At 49.4% G+C, this 19,405-nt stretch overlaps 1 protein-coding gene across 6 annotated transcripts in view; it reads right to left on the bottom strand.

Moving 5' to 3' along the window:
• The window catches only part of CAMTA1 (calmodulin binding transcription activator 1), an 851,919-nt gene that overhangs the window by 729,779 nt on the left and 102,735 nt on the right, over positions 1-19,405 (bottom strand). The gene's annotated exons all lie outside the window — the stretch shown is intronic.

The following is a 19,405-nucleotide window of genomic DNA, read 5'->3' as shown; positions in this document are numbered from 1 at the left end:
GCTGTGAATTTATGTTCACGACAGACCGAAGAGGCAGGGCCACTGTGCCCACTTTCCAGACGAAAACACTCAGGGAAGTTAACTGCATTCAGCAGCTCAGGACCACGGACTCACCTGCCTCCCCCGGCCGCTGGAGGCAGGGGCACAGCAAAGGGAGGGGCCTGGCCGCCCCTGTGGTACCTGGAGACAACAGGACACCTGTGAAGACACCGAGCAGAGGGCCTTTGTTCTCTGGTTTCTAGACTTGTTACTCATGTCTCCTTCTCCGGATGGACAAGAATTGCCAACGGGCAGGACGACTGGCATGAAAAGTCAAAGGAAATGACAACAGGCAGTGTCCTCTCCAGCTCAAATAGGGCACCTTCATACAAAGTGGCCTCCTGGGCTCCTCAACTCCCTCCTAGGACCGCCTCACAGAGCTGGCCCGCAGGTCCTGGTCCTGAGCAGGAGTCATCATCCACATCCAGGGAGCAGAGGGCATCTGGCCTCCAGGGACACCCTCCCCAATTCCCTCTAATTTGGTCTATTAATTTAAAGCACAGGAAGCTGGCCAGGAGTGGTAGGCACAGGGGATGTCTGCGAGGATGTAATTAATGCAGCTGCTCCAAACGGAAGGTAACGCCTTGTCTCCTCATTAGCAGATGTACAGCAATTTAGCATGACATCCTGGAGGACAGCAATGGGGACACACAGCTCCCTTCAGGTCCGCGCCTCGCCCGCCACTTCAATTTCCTCACTGTTGGGCAATTACAAAGTGCTCCCAGCAGAAGGTTCCGAGCAGCCGGAAGCCAGCGCTGGAAAGGCCGGCGGCCCAGGGGCCAGGCCCAGAGCACCTCAGATTCGGCAACCACAGTTTCCCACACAGAGACCTAGTAGGTGACAGGAGAACCCACCTCCCTCTTTTAAGTATCTCCTCATTCGACATTCAGCAGGGGTTCCTGACCCTGTTTGCTGCGCTCTGTAAACACAGAAGGCACAAGATGGGCTGTGAGGACGTGATGACCTTCCCAAATCGTGACATGTCGGAGGCACACAAGGCATGCAGAGAGCTGTTTTCAACAGCTCAAGCACACATCAAGTCATATTAGCATTTTCCCTTCAAAAAAACAAGCCCAGCATTGCAAAAAAAAAAAAAAAAAAAAGCTTGCTTTTTCTTGCAAACCTCGGATGTTGCAGAAACATTTCATAGAGAGGGTTAACCCTGCAGAGTGATGCTCTGGCCTGGCTCAAAAGAGACACACACAGGTTTTGGGCCACCCAGGCGATGACCCATGCAGAAGCTGGAAGGCAGCCAGGGGGGAAAAGTTGCCATCCTGGAGTTCTGAGATCGCAGCTCTTCTTTCCTACCCAGAGGTCACCTCTGGAAAGCCATGGCAGCTTTGGAACCATCTGGGTTGTAAACTTACTTATGACCCCACATAGGGAAGATAAACAAAGTGACCCCTTCAGCCACTACACAACCACCTGGGCCCTCCAACAGGTAACACAAGGCACGTGTGCAGCAAGGGCCTGTGGACCCCACGATCTCATCAACGTTCAGGTAAGGCCAAAGGCCAAAACGGGACCGCTGCAGAATCCGCCATGGCGCACTGAGAGAGGCCACGGGTCGGGGGTTGGTCTAGGCTGCTTGCACGAGAAAGGTGCTAGGTTAGTGCCACCCTCTCAAGAGCTGAGCCTGAAAAATAGGACCTGGAAAGTTCACTGAGGGCTGGTTTTCACAAGTCTTTTTGTGCACACAGATCAAGCTTACCTGCTCATACTCAGAGATCACTCCAGCCTCACCAGCTTTTTAGACTAGAACCTTCTCCACCCCACGGGCTCTCTCCCTCTCCCACACATGTACGCCTCTGCCACGTAGAGCCCAACCCCTTAGACAGATCAACCAGCCCCAGGGTCTGCTCTGGGGCTCACCTCAGGGTGGAGACCCCATTCACCTGACAAACCCCCCGACACCCCGCCGCTGGAGATCCCTCGAGACCCAGCGGCCCGGAGATGGGCCTTTTTCTGGCTACGAATTTCCAGATGATGCCTATTCCCAACCCACCCTAAGGGGCCAGGAGCATTTCCTTGTGTGTTGTTTTTTGGGGAGTGCCCCGGAATGAAACAACTATGATTTTGCTTAGAAAGAACAGCTCTAGGGTTTTTTTCCAAACGCAGCCAGAACAGGAGGCGAAACTGACCTTTCACGTGTTTTTTGAATTAATTCAGAAATACTCTATCCAAATACAGAATATTAGGTGACTTTACTTCGTGTGCCCTTTCCTCTAAATTATTAAAAGTCCCAAGAATTCTCCAGTCTGCATCTAACATTTCAGATGACCAAAGCAGACAAATAAATTGAGTTTTCTCCTAAGGCAAGGCAATCTTTGTTTTCCTGAGGAGTAAAAAAGAATGTGGTGAGTCAGCCTGCTTAATCCTACCTGCCTCCATTGAAAGAATGGGAAAAGGATTATGATCTAAAATGACCAGGATGCCTGTGGTTATTATTGTACTTTACCATGTTATTTTTTGATTCAACGCCTTTTAATTAAATTTAAATTGATTGAGCAGTTTCAGTAATGATTTCTCAATGCTCATGTGCGATTCTGAAAATGACGGAATCTGGCTAAATTACTATTGCACACTTACCTGTCAATAACGACTCCTGTGAAAAACTGCACACTCAGAGCCGGGCGAAGACTGTCCCACTGAGCAGTGCGGGGGCGGGTGGCTTGCAAAGCAAGGGACACCTTGGCACACAGGCCCCAGCCAGCTGTGCAGTTTGCTCTCACGATACCGGACCCCCAGCGCCTCATAAACAGGATTTTGGCAACGTTGAATCAGTGTATTTTTTTAAATTTTATGTCCACCTTCCGATTCTCCACCCCAAGAAAATGAAATGACTGAGGACTATGGTTCACAATTATGAACCCCATGCCAAATCTGGAGCAGGGGGACAGGGCCACTGTCCTGAGAGGCCTGGATTTATGGAGGAGAATCAGGAGGTGAGTCAGTTGCCAAATTGCTGACACTAAAACCTTTTCTTGGGAAAAACACACTAAACTTTTACTTTAAATATGCTTCTTGAATATTCTAGCTTAGCATCTGCAATGAGCAGTGAACAGCGTCTCCTGTGCCAGGAAACAGATAAGCTGTGGGTAGAAGGCCTGGCCATTGGTCTGCACGCCAACCAGGGCGGCGGGGCATCGTCGGCGGGCACGGGTGCCCACTCTGCACCGGGCTTGGAGGGCCAGGGGCCACAGTAATGGAGACGGCAAAAGCCCCTTCTTCCTGCCACAGGGGAGACAGAGGGTACACGGCAGCAGCAGCAGGCAGAGAGTGAGGGTGCTCGTCAGAGAGGGTGGGGGCAGAAGCCACGCGAACGTGCATCTGAGCACAGCTGAGGGGAGAAACGGGTGAGAAGAGTCTGGGGTTCCAGGGAGAAGGAACACGAAGTACACAGGCACGGGGTACGGGGGAGCTGTGAGCCGGACCGCCTGAGGCCTGGAGGTTACCGGCGGTCTCTGGACTTTACTGGAAGCGTGACGGGGTCTGAGCAGAGGGGCTGGCCGCTCAGCCGGTCCCCAGGAGAGCTCTGACAAGCCAGGACCCACGTGCCCGAGGGCAGCCCTGGGGCAGTTGAGGACACTCCCAGCTCCCTCTGCCCAGACAAAAGGACGGCTCCAGCCCCTGGGGTGGCCACCCACACCGCCCTGTTGGGCTGGCCTCACAGACCCTTCGGTGTCTCACCAGGAAGGGACTGTCAAACCCAGGGACAGTGCAAGTTCGCTGTACAGCAGGAGGCGTGAGCCCTGGAAGGTGCCCTGGCATGAGGGTCCCAGCGCGGCTCTTTGGAAGGAAGCCAGGACCCCCTCAGTTCCCTTCTGCGGCCCCGCCTTGCTCAGGAAGAGCTCCTTAACCACGCTGCCGAGACGGACTCTTGTCCTTTGAAATCTCTGCACCCCTCCCAGAAACATGGGGATGTGGGAAGGTACGAGGGGGCCGCCGAGCCTGCAGGGCCAGCCTGTCGTGTGCCCTGACAACAAGAGTCCCTGCAGGCCGGGGACCACGTCCCTGTATCTGTCCCAGAGCCCAGATGTCTGGCGACTCAGCAAATAGTGACTGTTGACGATGCTGCTCGAGCTCCAGGACACCCTAGAACTCTTACTGTCTCACCAATTCAAGGACACAGTGGAAACCACACACCGGATTTTTAAAAAGCAAACAAACTGAAAAGCAATTAGAACAGACAAATCACAAATATTTAAATATCGAGGCCCGAAACTGAAGTCTATCTTGACCCTGGATCTCCATTTCCTCTTCAGACCCAAGGGACCCTGCTGGACAACAGCGAGGCCGTGTCACAGGCACAGACGGCACCAGCAACTGCCTCCCAGGTGGGTCCTCAGCTGCCCGCAGCGGCTCAGGCAGCAAGGTTTTCAACTCCGCTAAAAGGAGTATTTTGATTTGCCGAAGAAACTTGCACTGGCCCCAGGCAAATAACAACTGCAGGAGAGTATTTCCTACAGCACCTTCCTCTCTCACTCCCTTTAGGGAAATGACTGCTGCACTCAAAGTGAGGGGGAGGGAAAATTAAATAAAAAATATATTTAAATAACAGCCACAGAGCAGCGACGGGATGCATGGATTTCTGAGCCAACTTCCCAAAACTCGTGCTGCTGTGATTTGCCTTTGAAGCAATCTCACTTTGCCTTCTGTTGCTTAAACAGTAATTATTAAAGGCATCAATTAAAGATGCCCAACTCTGCCGTCCCCATGGCCGCCGTCCCTGGCACGTCTCCCGCCCCGCCTGCGGCACCTGCCGCCACCCTTTTTTTCTGTGTCAGTGGGGTAGAACCGGTCCAGAATAAAGCCTCTGCTCTGGGTCCACATGCCACTTGATTTAAGGTCAGCAGAGGGATCGCCGCCCACCCACAGCCCTGCTGGGAGTGAGGAGGCTGGATCAGCCTTTTTGCCATCTACAATCAGCATCAGCAGCCCAGACACAGCGCGCGTATCCGGCACGGCAGACACGGTCCTCCACTAGGCGCCCGGCAGCTCCGCCTCCTGTAGAAAGACCCTAGGCCGTAGGCTTCTCCCCGCCTTCCTCCCACCCCTCCCCAGGAACAGGAGAGCCCTGGGAGAGCCAGATCACCAGAACCATTTGGACAGGACATGGAAGAGGAAATCCCTCTTCTTGGCACAGCACTGGACAGCTTCCAGATCACAGAGTGGTCCCTCCTGGCCGGTCCGAAGAAACCGTGGGCCATTTCGGCCCACACTCCCAAGCAGGGAACGGGCTCCTGTGGCCAGAGCGTCGGCATTCAGCCCCGCCTCCCCTGGGGCACCTGGAGGAGCAGGGAGAGTGTGTGGGCGCACAGGTCCAGGGCAGGGATAGAAAGGCTGTCTGGCACCAGAGCACACACGTGAGAGATCCAGGTAGGATCCCCAATGTGGAGAGACAGACACATTCACAAACTAAGAAAGAAATATGCGAAGCGCCACACAAACCCAGAAGAGGGAACGAGTCATTCTGCTGAGGTACGGGGACAATACAGAGAGGAGGGAGAATTTAACTTATGGATGTTCCCACTACCCAGGTGCAGGAATGACGTCATCCTAAGGAGCTGAGGCTTTATCCTGAAGAATAGCAGTAACTGCCTTCGGATGAAGGCACAAGTGGTTTGTAGGGAAAGGGAGATCAAGGCAGGGAGACCCAGGAATAGTCCAGGGGTTATGAGGGCCATGACCTCGTGGGGCAGTAGTTGGTTGGGAGAGACAGAAAAGACAGACAGAACCTGCCATTCAGATTCCAGGGAGCACCAGCGGGCATCGAGGAAGATGCCAGAGCCACGAGCCTGAGCCAGTGGTCTCAGGGGACACCCCAAAACAAAGGATCAGTAGGGGTAAAATGATAGATCTGGCTTGGGATGCAGTGACTTTGAAGTGTTCGGTATGTGACGTGAAACTCAAGAGAGGGGTAGGGCCTAACGACCCAGATGTGGTGCCTGCCATGGGTGTAGAAGTGGACATCTAAGCCATCGGAACACAACACAGGCCAGAGTTCTTTTACGGAGGAAAAGAGGGCCAAGGACACAAATCTGCGGCACTAAAATCTCAAAAGATGGCCAGGAGGACAGCAAGGGCTGGGCAGCAAAGCAGGAGAGAAATGTGTCCGCAGCCAAGGGAGAGAAAGGCTTCTTTTTTTCCAAGAAGAAAAAGAAAGTCAACTTCAACGAATGTTGATCCTAGGAAGGATGAAGATGGAAACCTGGCCACAGGAGTTAGTAATAAGCATCCTCGGTGAACCCCAACATGAGAGTCTACTGAACGGGATGGGGGTGGGGGTGCCCAACTTCTGTGGTTGACGAGAGGTGGGAGGGGAAACGCAGAAAGAGTTGCAGGAAAGGCTTGAGAGAAACTTTATACAAAATGTGAGTAACGGCACATTTATGAGCAGAGAGGAGAACAATACAAAGGGATATTCAGATACTTCTGCCCTGGAAGGAGAGCACAAGCCACAGGTCATCTTGGAATTATCAACAGACTGGTGATGGTAGAAACCATGCCCACAGACGACACTGCCCACGGAGAGTGGAACAAGAGAAGAAAGACCAAAGCAAGAGCCCCGATGTCTGAAGCGAGCTAGAGCTCTTTTCCAACCCCTAGTTCCACGCATCCAGCTCAGCCCACAGGGCTGTGATTCCAGCCACATTAGCTTCCAGACGGGGCTCCTTATGAGGAAGGCACGTGGGAAGTCTTCAAGTTCTCCTCCACACTGAGGGCCGATAAATGGTGAGCTGGTAAATAAAAGCAGATCCTGCAGGACACAGAGCCAAGAAACATGGGGTTACTTACCTGTGTCTTTGACATTCTGAAGCTCTGAGCCTGTCAAACCATGCAGTCGGAAGCTGAACCTTTCCCCCCACACCAGCGGGATACCGCATCATGTCAACAACACGGACCACACAGAAATGTGTGCTATGCAAAATGCACGCAATGATGACCAAACAGAAACAGTAGTGTAAAAAAAAAGGATTCAGTAACATGTCTATAAAACAGAGTTTAGAGAATTTTATTCAGTATAATTAACATCCAATAAAATGTACGGATCTGAATCTGTTTAACGTCTTAATGATTACATGTGCCCACACAATCACACCCTACGTTGGGGGTTAGGGTTCTTCCATCACCCTACAAAGTTTCCTTGCTTTCTTTCCAGTTCCTTCCCCCACGCTGTGCACTCATGAACTATTGTCCATCACCACAGATTGGTTTCATAAAGTATGTACTTCTTTTGTTCTCGAGATCCAACCATACGGTTGTTATCAGCACTTCACTCTTTTTACTGTTCAGGAGTACTCCGCCGTGATAACAATGTGTTCATCCATTTTTCAGAAGACGGGTGCTGGGGCTCTTTCCAGTTTGGGGCTTTATGTAAACATTCTTGTACAAGTCTTTTTGTGAACATATCCGGAAGCACCCCCTTGTCCACGGGAGATTCGTTTCAAGATCCCCGGTGGATGCCTGAAACCATGGACAGTACTGAACCTGACATACACTATGTTTTTTCCTATAAATACATACCTGTGATAAAGTGTGTACATCAGGCACACTAAGAGATTGACAACAATAACTAAGAAAATAGAACGATTATAACAATATACTGTAATAAAAGTTAGGGGACTGTGGTCTCCCTCTCACTGTACTCCCCCTTCTTCCTGGGATGATGGGAGATGAAGGAGGTGAATGGTGTGGGCAGGGGACAACGTGTTAGGCTACTACTGACCCTCTGATGTAAGCGTCAGATGACGAGGGTCATCTGTTCCCAGTAACTGAAACTGCAGAAAGCAATCCTCGAGTAAGGGAGGATTACTGCATTTTCATTTCTCTAAGGTAAAAATACTCAAGGGCGGGACTGCCGGTTCACAACACAGATGTTCAATTTCATACTAAATGCCACACGGGTGTCCAAAGAAGCTGTGCCGTGTCATGCACCCACCAGCAACGTACGACATGGCACCTCACGGTGTGAATCTGTGCCTCCCTTCCGAGGCCGGGGGTGTTGAGCACCTCTCCACGTGTTAACCGGCCATTCATAGACCTTCTCTCGTGAAGGACCCGTTCTAAGAGTCCCGGTCTATATATTCTGACAAACATGTACAGTTGTGCAACCACGACCACGTCATCGAGACACAGGAAAGTTCCCTTTGCCCGTCCGTAGTCAACTCGGCCCCACTTCCAGCCCCAGCAACCACTGAGCTGTTCTCTTTCCACGTACTTGTACCTCTTCCAGAATGTCCCATACACGGCATCAGGCGGTATGCAGCCTTCCGAGTCGCTTTCTTTTCCCTGAGCGTTAGGCAAGCGGGATTCATCCACCCCGTGTCAGTTTGCTTCTTCCCACTGCTGAGTAGTGCTCCATCGAGCTCATGGAGCACTGTGACCGTGGAGCGACGCGGGGTTTCCCACTCTGGGGTGTCCTGGATAAAGCCACTGCTCACACACAAGCTTTTGTAAGGACACAGCCTCTCATTCTCTTAGGTAAATGCCTCCCAGTGAAACTTCTGGGTCAGACTGGAAGTACGGATTGAAGACTTCTAAGTGCAGATTTAGAGAAAACTACCAAATTTCTTTCCAAAACGTCTGCATCGTTCTGCACTCCCACCGGCAAGGTAGGAGGGCTGGAACTACCAAGGTTCTTGTTGTTTGGAAAACATTCTAATAGGTGTAGACTAGTATCTCACCGCAGCTTTTACCTTCATTTCTCAAACGGGAGCCCCAGTCAGGAGGCCGGGTGGGGAATGTATTTCACATGCTCAGCTGCCATCTGTGTATCTGAACGTGTCGACTCAAATCTCTTGCAGGTTTTTAGGTTGGCCATTTTAAGGACTCACGGTACTGAGTTTTAAATGTTCTTCATACATTCAGGATGCGAGTTCTTTATTAGACATATGCCGTGCATACACATCCTCCCCGTCTGTGGCCTGCAGTATCATTCTCTTATCAGTATCTTTGGAAGAACAGAACTTTTGTGTGTTTTTTATATTTTTTTTAATGTTTATTTATATGTGAGGGAGAGAGAGTGCACATGAGCCGGGGAGGGGCAGATAGCGAGGGCGAAACAGAATCTGAAGCAGGCTCCAGGCTGTCAGCACAGAGTCCGACGCAGGGCTCAAACTCACCAGCCGAGAGATCATGACCTGAGCCAAAGTCGGACGCTCAACTGACTGAGCCACCCAGGCGCCCCAGAAGAACAGAACGTTTAAAATTTTGATAAAGTACGAAAATATGTTTTCTCTCATAGATTGTGCTTTTAGTATGTAAATAATCTCTGCTTATTCCAGGGTCACAAAAACTTTCTCCTGTGTTTTCTTCTAGAAGTTTTATAAATGTGTTAGACTCTAAACTTAGATCTATCTTCCATTCTGAGTTAATTTTTGTACATGGGACCAGGTACGGGCCAAGGTTCATGTTGTTTACACAGATGTCCAGTGGTTCCGATTGCCATTTGTTTAAAAGACCGTCCTTTCTCCAATGAATTGCCTTGTGCCCTTGTCAAAAATCAACTACCCCTGTACGTGTGGGTCTATTTCTGGCCTCTCTCTTCTGCCCCACTGCTCTGTGTGTCTATCTCTTTGCAATACCCCACGGACTGATTCTTGTAGCTTTATAAGAAGCTTTTCTGACTTCCAAGAAAACCGGACAATGAAATCTTGTAGTATTTTTCTTTTTTAACACCGATTTGGCTTATTCTAGGTCCTCTGCATTTCCACGTAAACCTTACGATCACCTTGTCTACATTTTGACTAGGATGGTGCCGCATCCCTACTTCAACTTCGGGAAAACAGGCAGGCATCTTAACAACAGCGAGTCTTTCAGGCCACAGTACGGCCTCCATCCGCTCAGGGCATCTCTCGCTTCCCTCAGCCCCACGTGCCGGCTTTCGGGGCAGAAGTCGGACACGCATTCTTGGTGTTTTGTACTGGGTGTTTCTAAAGCTACTGCCGATGGTACTAATTTTTTAATGCCGCCTTTTGCTCCTGTACAGAAATACAGTTGACTCTGGATCTTGTATCTTGTTGAATTCACATATTCTTATAGGTGGATCTTTTTCATAATTATACTGTTTACAAATAAAAGTTAACTTCTGGAGTTAGGTTAACCTGACTGAGACTCTAGAAGATAGGTGCCTTTCAATGATTAGAAAGTGCCCAAACTTTCGGAGGGGGGGAGGGGGGGGTGTCGGGGGGAACCTGCAAGAAACTCCCTTTAACTGCACAAGTTCAGAGGACAGCATTTTGACCTCATACCCTCTTACAAGGGGTGGCGGAGTCCCCATGAGGGGACCACAGAGGCAGTGACAGACACAGCTCCCCTCCCCACACACCTCCTCCGGCACGGCGCCAGGGCTGACGGCTCGCCCGAAGGAGCCAGTGGGCCAGGGAGGGAAGCGGCCTTCCCGTGCGTCTCCACCCTCTGTCATCCGGAGAGTCCCCGCAGCCCGCTGCCAGTACGCCCTCTCCCGGCCTGGTCAGCAGACTTGGGGTTCCACCTGTGACTTTTCAAAGGGTACTCGATTCCGTCTTTGAAAGAGCTCCGGGAAGTGGGGCTGCAAATAGCATTTTTCCCGGCGCACAAGAGGCACACGAAAAGGTCTCAATTACAGGACACCGACAGTCCGACAATACCAAACACGAAACAGGGCCTGCAATGCAACACCCAAAGCCCCTGGTTTAACGGGGAGGCAGCACCAAGTTCTCCAAGTTCATGGCTCAATTACTGAAGTACACAGAAACAAGGAACAGATCACCTGATGAAAGTCTTGACAGGGGCTTGCGTTTAAAATGTACTTCTGGGGGCGCCTGGGTGGCTCCGTCAGTTAATCATCCGACCTCGGCTCAGGTCATGATCTCACAGTCCCTGAGTTCGAGCCCCGCGTCGGGCTCTGTGCTGACAGCTCAGAGCCTGGAGCCTGTTTCGTATTCTGTGTCTCCCTCTCTCTCTGCCCTCCCCTGTTCATGCTGTCTCTGTCTCAAAAATAAATAAACGTTAAAATTAAAAAAATAATAATAAAAAAAAATAAAAAAATAAAATGTACTTCTGGGGGCACCTGGGTAGTTCAGTCGGCTAAGCGTCCGACTTCAGCTCAGGTCATGATCTCATGGTCCGTGAGTTCGAGCCCCACGTCGGACTCTGTGCTGACAGCTCAGAGCCTGGAGCCTGCTTCAGATTCTGTGTCTCCCTCTCTCTCTGACCCTCCCCCGCTCATGCTCTGTCTCTCTCTGTCTCAAAAATAAATAAACATTAAAAAAAATTAAAAAATAAAAAAAATAAATAAATAAAATGTACTTCTGCCACCATCTGATTTTTCTCTGTCCCGTAACTTTCTGTAATTTGACTAAGGTCCGCAGGCACATCTGTGGGATCGACTGCTAGGATCAGTTTGAAGCTTGTTCCTGCCTCCATCACAAAAGCCAAGTAATAATTTTCACACTACTGTTTCCGGCCAGTGGTTTCCGACACGACTTCTTTATTAGGAGGTGGTGAAACCACATATGAGTGAGTGTGTGTGTGTGTGTGTGTGTGTTATATATATATATAATTTTTTAACGGAGAAATAACTCCAGAGCACTCTGCTGCCATTCTATCAAATGCAAGGCAAGTGATTGCTGAGTTCCCAATTATGTTCAACCTTAAATCACACTGTTTGGTCTGGTTGTATATCCAGCCCTACAGGGAGTTGTGCGAAGGCATATATTTGGCAAGCTTTCAAACCACAGCTACAAAACATGTGCTGAAGAAAATGATTCAAAATATTAAGAAAGCAGTCATTTATTTTCGAAAGCCTGTTCACGTGAGACAATAAGCTGCTTCCCAGAATAGGCTCCATCCATCAGGAAAACACTAGAACCCAGCACAGGCTGGCTGGAGTCTGCCTCTCAGCCATCATATTGCTGTGATTATTATTCATCATCCGGGGTGCGTCGCAGATGGATATGCACGCTGGGCACCCTTCCGTGGTGACAGCAAATGCTCCCTGACCCCGGAGAAGCACCCACGGTGCCGATGACCTCACGGGCCCTATAGGACTACCCGGTTGGCCCTACAGATCCAGGTGAGGGCAAGCTGTGGGCACCCAGGCACAGGAAGGGGATGGAAGGCAGGAGGACCTTGGTGCCCGGTCCAGGTCAACCGCTTCTCCGTTACAAAGAGGACAGTTCAAACAAACCAGGGGATCCATGTCAACCAGGTGCCTATTTGGAGGTCTGCTATGTGACGAGAGACTCAGAAGTCCTTCTGGGAATCAGGCCGGCTGAGCCAGCTAAGCTTGGCCAGCTGAAGCAAAAAAGGAGATTGCACTTGAGACGAGAGTCAGGAAAATCCCTTTCCAGTGTCTTTCCCACACTCTTCCCTGGAGACTGTGTGTACCATCCTGAGGGGCTGGCTCACAAGCCCAGTGCCACCCGGGGGGGGACCACTCCCAACTCCTAGCGCCTTCTCTCACCATCTACAAGCTTTAACTTGTCTGCTAAAGGACATAATGTATAAGCCTCTCCTGCCATCACTACAACCCAAGGAAGGGGCAAAACGTGAATCTTATAAAGTATACATAGTAATTAGTTTTCTCTAAGTCAGGACACAATGAAATTTAACAAATATTTAAGTTTCTCAACCAACTCGAAACACTGAATGAGTCCAACACCATCAGCAAGGAATTTAAAACTGAGCTTCAGCGGGTGAACCACTGGAATCTCAACTTTCCCAGGGCAACAACTGGATTTGTGGGGCTCTTCAGGTACCACTAGCGATGGTCTGTAATGCAGAGGGAAGTTATGGACAGCCGGTTGGCCAGAAGTTTCTGCAAATACCTTGGCCGTGAAAGAAAGACCAGAAAAAGAAAACCAAGCAGTTTGTGGGCAGGTTACCCTTCTTGCTTTTTTAAGGCTGGGAAAGGAGACGGGAGCGATAGTAAATGGGCGCTTTTCCCTTGCTGACACGTGGTGCCAGTAAAGCACAGCCAGGATGCCCTTCCAGAGGGGCAACCTCGCTTCCCCGGGCTGGACCGGGGCACCCTCTTTCATTCCCAAACAATTAAATAACGACCACCATCTACACCGAGTGGGTGTCACGCACACTGTCATGTGGCTGCACACGCGGATTTCTAATAATTCACGTGGGAAAGTCACCGCTCTTCAAATACTTACCAGCAACATTGGCCACTAGCAGCCAGAGATGTATGGGAGTATGTTTAGAATATTCAGCTAAGCCAGCACCTTAACTTCAAAAGCAATCGACCAAAAGGGCCCAATCAGAAAAGTGATACAATTCAGGGGTACGAGGTAGCCTCTCACAGGGTCTGTTCTGGAGGAAAATGGCTCCCAGCAAAGACAGGCTTATGAGTTGCAGTAACTAGGAAACCAATGACTGGTACCTTCTCCCACACATGCGCCGGTCCACCAGCTCGGCAGCACGGGTTGTGCCGTGGTTGCCCTGCTGTGGTTGCCCACGTCTTACGTACGGGACCCTCCGTAAACAGGTCCAAACCTCTTTTCCAGCCCTGTCTTGCCACCTCCATTTCACACATGTCACTCTTGAGCAGGCCAGGCCCTTTCTGGACTCTGCCTGGCCTCATTCTGTTTGTTCCCTCCAGCTCAAGCCTGTTCTCTAGCCAGGCAGGCGGGGGACCAGGCCGTCAAGGTACCTTGTGTGGGTGGCACTACGCTCCAGTCACACACGAGAAGAAGGGATTCACTTAATTCCAATCTAATGAGCTGATGCTCAATCAGAAGCAATGTAAAAGCTCCAGCTCAAGCGCTCTGTCCCTCGGTCTCAGTTGTAAGAAGGTCCATTTCACGATAAAATCACTGAGAAGTTAGTGTTTTTACTACAACAATCCAACACTGTAATAACGTCCCGGTAAAGACAGCGGCAAGAATGGAAAGTTGCACAGGGGAGCGTTTGCTAAGCAGACAGGTCTCCCGAGGTCTACAACCCAGTCCCCAGCTGGCATATCTGAGACCAAAGGAAATACTCTGACAGACGGCTTCAGTGGCAGATGATGTCTGAGATGCCACGAGTTGGAAATGAGATTCTTTTCTTCTCTAAGAAAGCTGAACACGCAAGGTTCAATGAACTACTTCTCTCATCAACTTCCCAGGTATCCGTAGCCTCCCTACATTTTCCTCCTAAAAATCTGAGGTACAGCCAAGAGGAAAACCAAGCAAGCTAGAAGCTACTCACCAAAGTCTAGACTTCTGCAAACACTGGTGCCTTAGGAGATCTGTCCTTAACCCCAGAAAGAATGTTGAACATAGAAAGTGCTCATAAGAAAGATGCCACAGGAGCAACCACAGAAAATGAGGTCTGGTTCTCAAGCGGGTGTGGGGGAATTCAAATTCAGTCTCTGGCAAAGTCCGGCAGTGCTGTGCCCCTCCCCGGGCCAGGAGGAAAACCATTACTGCTGGGCTCCCACTGAACCAAGGACACTGGGGACACTGACTTTCCATCTCACTCAGGGAGCCATGCGAGTGAGGGCCCTGAACGTCTTGGGACACGGGCTGATTCTGTTTAAATACAGCCATTCTCTGAATCTCCCAAATGTCAACTTCCAATGACAAAGTGCACGGTTTAGAGAGGTGTTTCCCAAACAGCTCCCAAAACCACCCGGGGACAAGGACGTCAGGACTGGCCTTCTAGGTGCCCAGTCCCACCAGACTGGCCTTCTCCTTGGACAGGAGAGCTCTCCAGGGCTCCTCTCCTGCAATCAGTGACAATCTGTACGTTCACGGGCCCTTGTAGCTGCTGAGACTACAGCTGGAGAGACGGACAAGGTCCCTGCCCTAAAAGAGCTCACATCCCAGTAGGGCGGGGAGGAGACCAGGAAAAGGGAAAGGAAGAAACAGAAAATTTCAGACCGTAATACAGGCTATGAAAAAAATAAGTAAATAACCAGGTGACAGAGCTACTAGGGGTTGGCTGTCTGGGAAGGGCCTCCCCGAGGAGACGACGTCTGAGGTTAAGACCTGAGTGGCATGGAGAAGCCAGCATACAAACGTGGGGTAGGAGGGGACAGCACTCCACGTAGAGGAAATTGCTCATGCAAAGAAGCACGCCTGGTGTGTTCCAACTACGGGAAGGGTCGATGTGTCCAGAAGGAAAAGCAAACGGTAGGCACCGAGCACGGCAGAGAGCAGAACACATGGCGCTCCATGTGGGTACTCCAAATGGGTAGAGGGTCACTGTAGGGTTTTTAAGCAAGCTAGTGAGCTCACCCCAGTTATCTCTTTACTAGATCACCCTGGCCCCTGCACAGGGAGCAAGACTGGCGACAGGAGTCCAAACAGGAAGGGGTGATGGATGTGCGGGCAAAGAAAACGAGGGCAGCCTGGACTCTGGAGGTACCTGTAGAGAGGACTACAGCAGGATCCACCTTAGAAGGAGGAAAGAACTTACAGGTGGATTCCACGTCTGGCAGAGAAAAAAGGGCAGAATCAAGGACACGCCTGAGCTTCTGGCTTGATGTACTGCTCAACTCGTACGAGGCATCACTGGTCTTTATTCTCACAAATATCCTTCCACGCTCTTTTCACCGACACTGAACTTCGACCTCCCCAGACTACAGTGGACAGAGAACACTGTACCTTCTCTAAAACTGGGAAGCCGATTTGGAGACGAATACTTACAACCCTGCTTCCGACTGCAAGGTCTGTTAAGTTCAGCCGAAGGGACAGCTGACGCGCGTCTGTAAGCGGCCGCCTGAGCTACCTGCCTCCTCCCGTGACATCACCCTCCCTACTGAAAGGTTTCATTTTCCTGGCTTTGCAAAGGCCCTCCCTCCATCTGAAGCAGCTGCTCACAGAGCATTTCAGCTTCCTTTTACCAGGCTTTTTTAAACAGATACTTTTTCTACCCGGAGTTTGTCACCATTTAAAATGTTGTGCTAGTTAGCAGTAATTATGTAAATGCAAGCAGCCATTTCTATTTTTAAAAGGGAACCCCATTTAGCATTCTTACATCCTGAAATGTTTAAAATAGCTAGTCCAGTGATGTTTTCACTTTATTCAAACTGTTTGTGTGGATTTAAATACAGGTTCAGCCGAAACCAAAGCAAGTCAAACATTTACTTTCTATTAAACATCTAAATCAGAAGATTAAAAACCTATTTCACATTTAACAGAAAGAAGCCGTCAAATCAGCAGAGCAACAGCGGCTTCCCCGCATTTACTGCCAAGCTGGGCTGATGTCTGAGAGGTAATCAATTTAGGAAGGGAGGGAGGGATTTCTTTAAACTCTTCAAAAAGGGAAAAATACATTTGAGCAAATCTTTTAATTATAGTATCTTCCTAAGAACCTGCAAAGCCTTTATTCTTTCCAAACTTAATGCTTTGTAAAGGCAACTCTTGCCCCTTAATTCCACATGAAATATTCAGTATAGCATAATTAAATTTTATTCCATGCTATTTTTATTGGGCTCACAGAAATAGAGGGTGGCATCATCTCTGAAACAAACTTCCCGGCAACTTCGCATTCACTGCGAACGGGTGGTTCTGGAAATTGAACTTAAGATACAAAACCTACTCCAAATGGCAGTTTCAGCCCCAGACAGATGGGTGGGTATTAAAAAGATGGGCTCATTCGTATGTCGCAACCACAGCCTTCGAATAAACAACTGCCCCAGTTCTCCACTTCCTTCCCTGAGTTTAGCACGAGGTGCCTCTGGGCACGGATCTTAACTTTCAACATGCAAAGACGGGAGCCTGTCTGATTTTTCACTGTAAATCTATCTGGTGGGGAAAGAAAAGAGAACGGAGAGAGACAAGGAAAGAAGTGCCCTATGGCTGAAAGAAACTTATAATCAGAATAAATATTTGGATGACGGGATGGTTTGTGGGGGGCGGGCTTAATGTTTTTGGTCATTATTGTAAATTATACAACCAAAGTCTCACTCTTCTTTCTAGTCAATGTCAGAAAACCACGAGTGAACACAAAACGTCCCCTTCTCAGACCGGCGGCCCAGGTTACAGACCCACCACTCACAGAGAAGGATGAGTGGTAAGCATCTCGGGCGACCCACAGCCAAGTCCATCAGCAGGGGAAAGCCCTGCAGCCCCCAGTCTAACCTTCTCGGGATCTGGTCCCACGGCACTCCCCCGATGGGACATGGCCGGGTGTGACAGTCCACTCCCCCACGACGTGCCCACAAAGCTAAAACTTCATCTTAAATCCTGCTAACGTATCAGCAGGGACGACGACTTCAGATCGAGGATCACCCAACCTCTTTGTCCAGCCAGACAGCCCCATCTGTCTTACTACTCCCTCAAAAGCGCCAAGTTCAAGAGGACAACCAAAACAACAGCAAAGATTTCTCCCACGTGACGTCTGGAACTGCTGTAGGGGAGCACCACAACCACTCAAAGACGCTTCTTTAATGAGACTCTTAGAACTTGAAAAGATTAAAATATATCTTAATTCGTAAGAATTAATCTGACTTTGGCTTTGTAGTTTGGTCTCGGTTATTGATTAAAACAACGACAACACAAAAGAAAAACTACCCACCAAAGTCCCCAAAGTGGTGAGACTTAACTGCCCAGGAGTGACTGCCACCACAGCCACCAGCACCTGGGTTCCTCTAAACTCATGGCGTCAGAGAGGTTAAACGAGGTGCTGTTAGAAATAGAGACCTAACCAAAACCCAAATGACAACAAAATTAAATTTTATACCACAGAAACAGAAACTAGAATTTATATAAAAGCATCTACTCCCACCATATCTGCCAAATTTTCTTCTTAGGAGACTCATTTCTATTTTCTGATTAGATCTAAATGTTTAAATAATATGTACTGTTGGCTTTTCAAGAACCTGGTCCGTTGACTACTGCTTCAAACTATATCGTCTTGGTGCTCAAATATCTCCATGGCTCTTGTAAAAACAAAAACGTCCCATGTGTCTTGAATGCCAAGGTTACCTCCAGCAAGATAAGCAGCCCCAAGATCACAAACAGGACGCCACCTCAGAGGGGGGCTACAGGTACACCAGAGCCTGAGGATGCTCGCTCTCTGCACAGACAGGGACTGCCCCTGAAGGCACGGGATGGGGAGATTCTGTTAAATCAAGCCTAACAATGCTGATCTGATCACATCCAGGAAGGATCTGGGTTGAAGCAAAATATGAAAATTGTCAATTAGGCATCAGAAAAAGCGTTGTGCGTGTTAGAAACACAAAAAGGCTAACTGGGGTAGAATTTAGCCAACATAAAGGAGGGAAAAAAGCATTTCCAAAGCCACATTACTGCAAGAGTGCTGGGGGAGGGTCTGGGCGAGAGGGGTTCAGCAGCCTGCAGAAAGGCTCTAATGCCCTCGGGTTCTCACTCTTCCTAGGTGGCCTCCGTCAGGTCCCCCCCTGGCCTCCCTGACTTTACCCAGTTTCATGAAAAGGGAGTGACAAAGCCCTCCCTGCCTATCTCTCGGGGTGGTTAAGCAACTAAATGAGACGTGTCTGTGAAATCATTTTCTTAAACTGTAAAGGCCTGTATGACGTGAGCGGCTACTAGTTTTCATATGCTAAATATAGGCTGTGTCTATATTAAAACCAGCCGGTGGGCTTTTAATTAGAAAGTCTAGTCAGTTCTTTCTGTATTTCTAAATGTAAGAAGAGTTGTTGGAATTTGGGAGTCTTCTGGGAAATGGACATGCCTCTACCTTGACGTAAACTGTGACGGTGGGAGACGTGGCTCAGAGTGTCAACGCGTCTCGGTGACATACCGACACCAACCGCCTGCCTCTTCTCCCCTGTGGGTGCACAGCTCGTTAAACAGGGAACTATTTAGGTGTTAAGATCCTGGAAGATCAAAGACCACTCTAGTGTCCAGTGGCCACAGACAGGGACCAAAGTAAAAACAGAAGGATGATCTAGAAGCAAAGGCCACATCTACAGTGGAATTCAGAGACTCGAGGCAAACATCTCAGCCTTAGCCACGTGCTCAATTGGCACTTAAAGCCAAATGTGATCAAAGTTCACAGGGATCATATATGAAAAGTTATCAGGAAAACTCAAGAGTATCAAAGCGAGGCTCGCAGGAGAAACCAGATACGGGGAACACGCGACCTCTGTGCCACCTCTGCAACTTAGCTGATACTCTAAAATTACTCCAAGATTAAAAGTTTATCTTTTAAATTATCTTTTCCATTAAAAGGGAGGGAAGGAGCTTGCTTTGGGGGAAGAGAAAGAAAGGAACATGTTACGTGATAGCAACCTGCACAAAGTTTAAGACTTTCTCACATAGAAACTCATTTCCACGCCACAACTATCTCCTGACAGTAGGTTCGAAGCAGCAGCAGCACTATTTCACGGCTAAAGAAACTCCTAAAAGATGGAGCCACTGTCCCAGGGTCCCACAGCTTTTCAGAGGTGGAGGTGGGATGC

The sequence above is a fragment of the Panthera leo genome, chromosome C1 (assembly GCF_018350215.1).
Source record: "Panthera leo isolate Ple1 chromosome C1, P.leo_Ple1_pat1.1, whole genome shotgun sequence".
Classification (NCBI taxonomy): domain Eukaryota; kingdom Metazoa; phylum Chordata; class Mammalia; order Carnivora; family Felidae; genus Panthera; species Panthera leo.
Note: the sequence above shows the minus strand (reverse complement) of the source record. Positions and strands in the feature narration are given on the sequence as shown.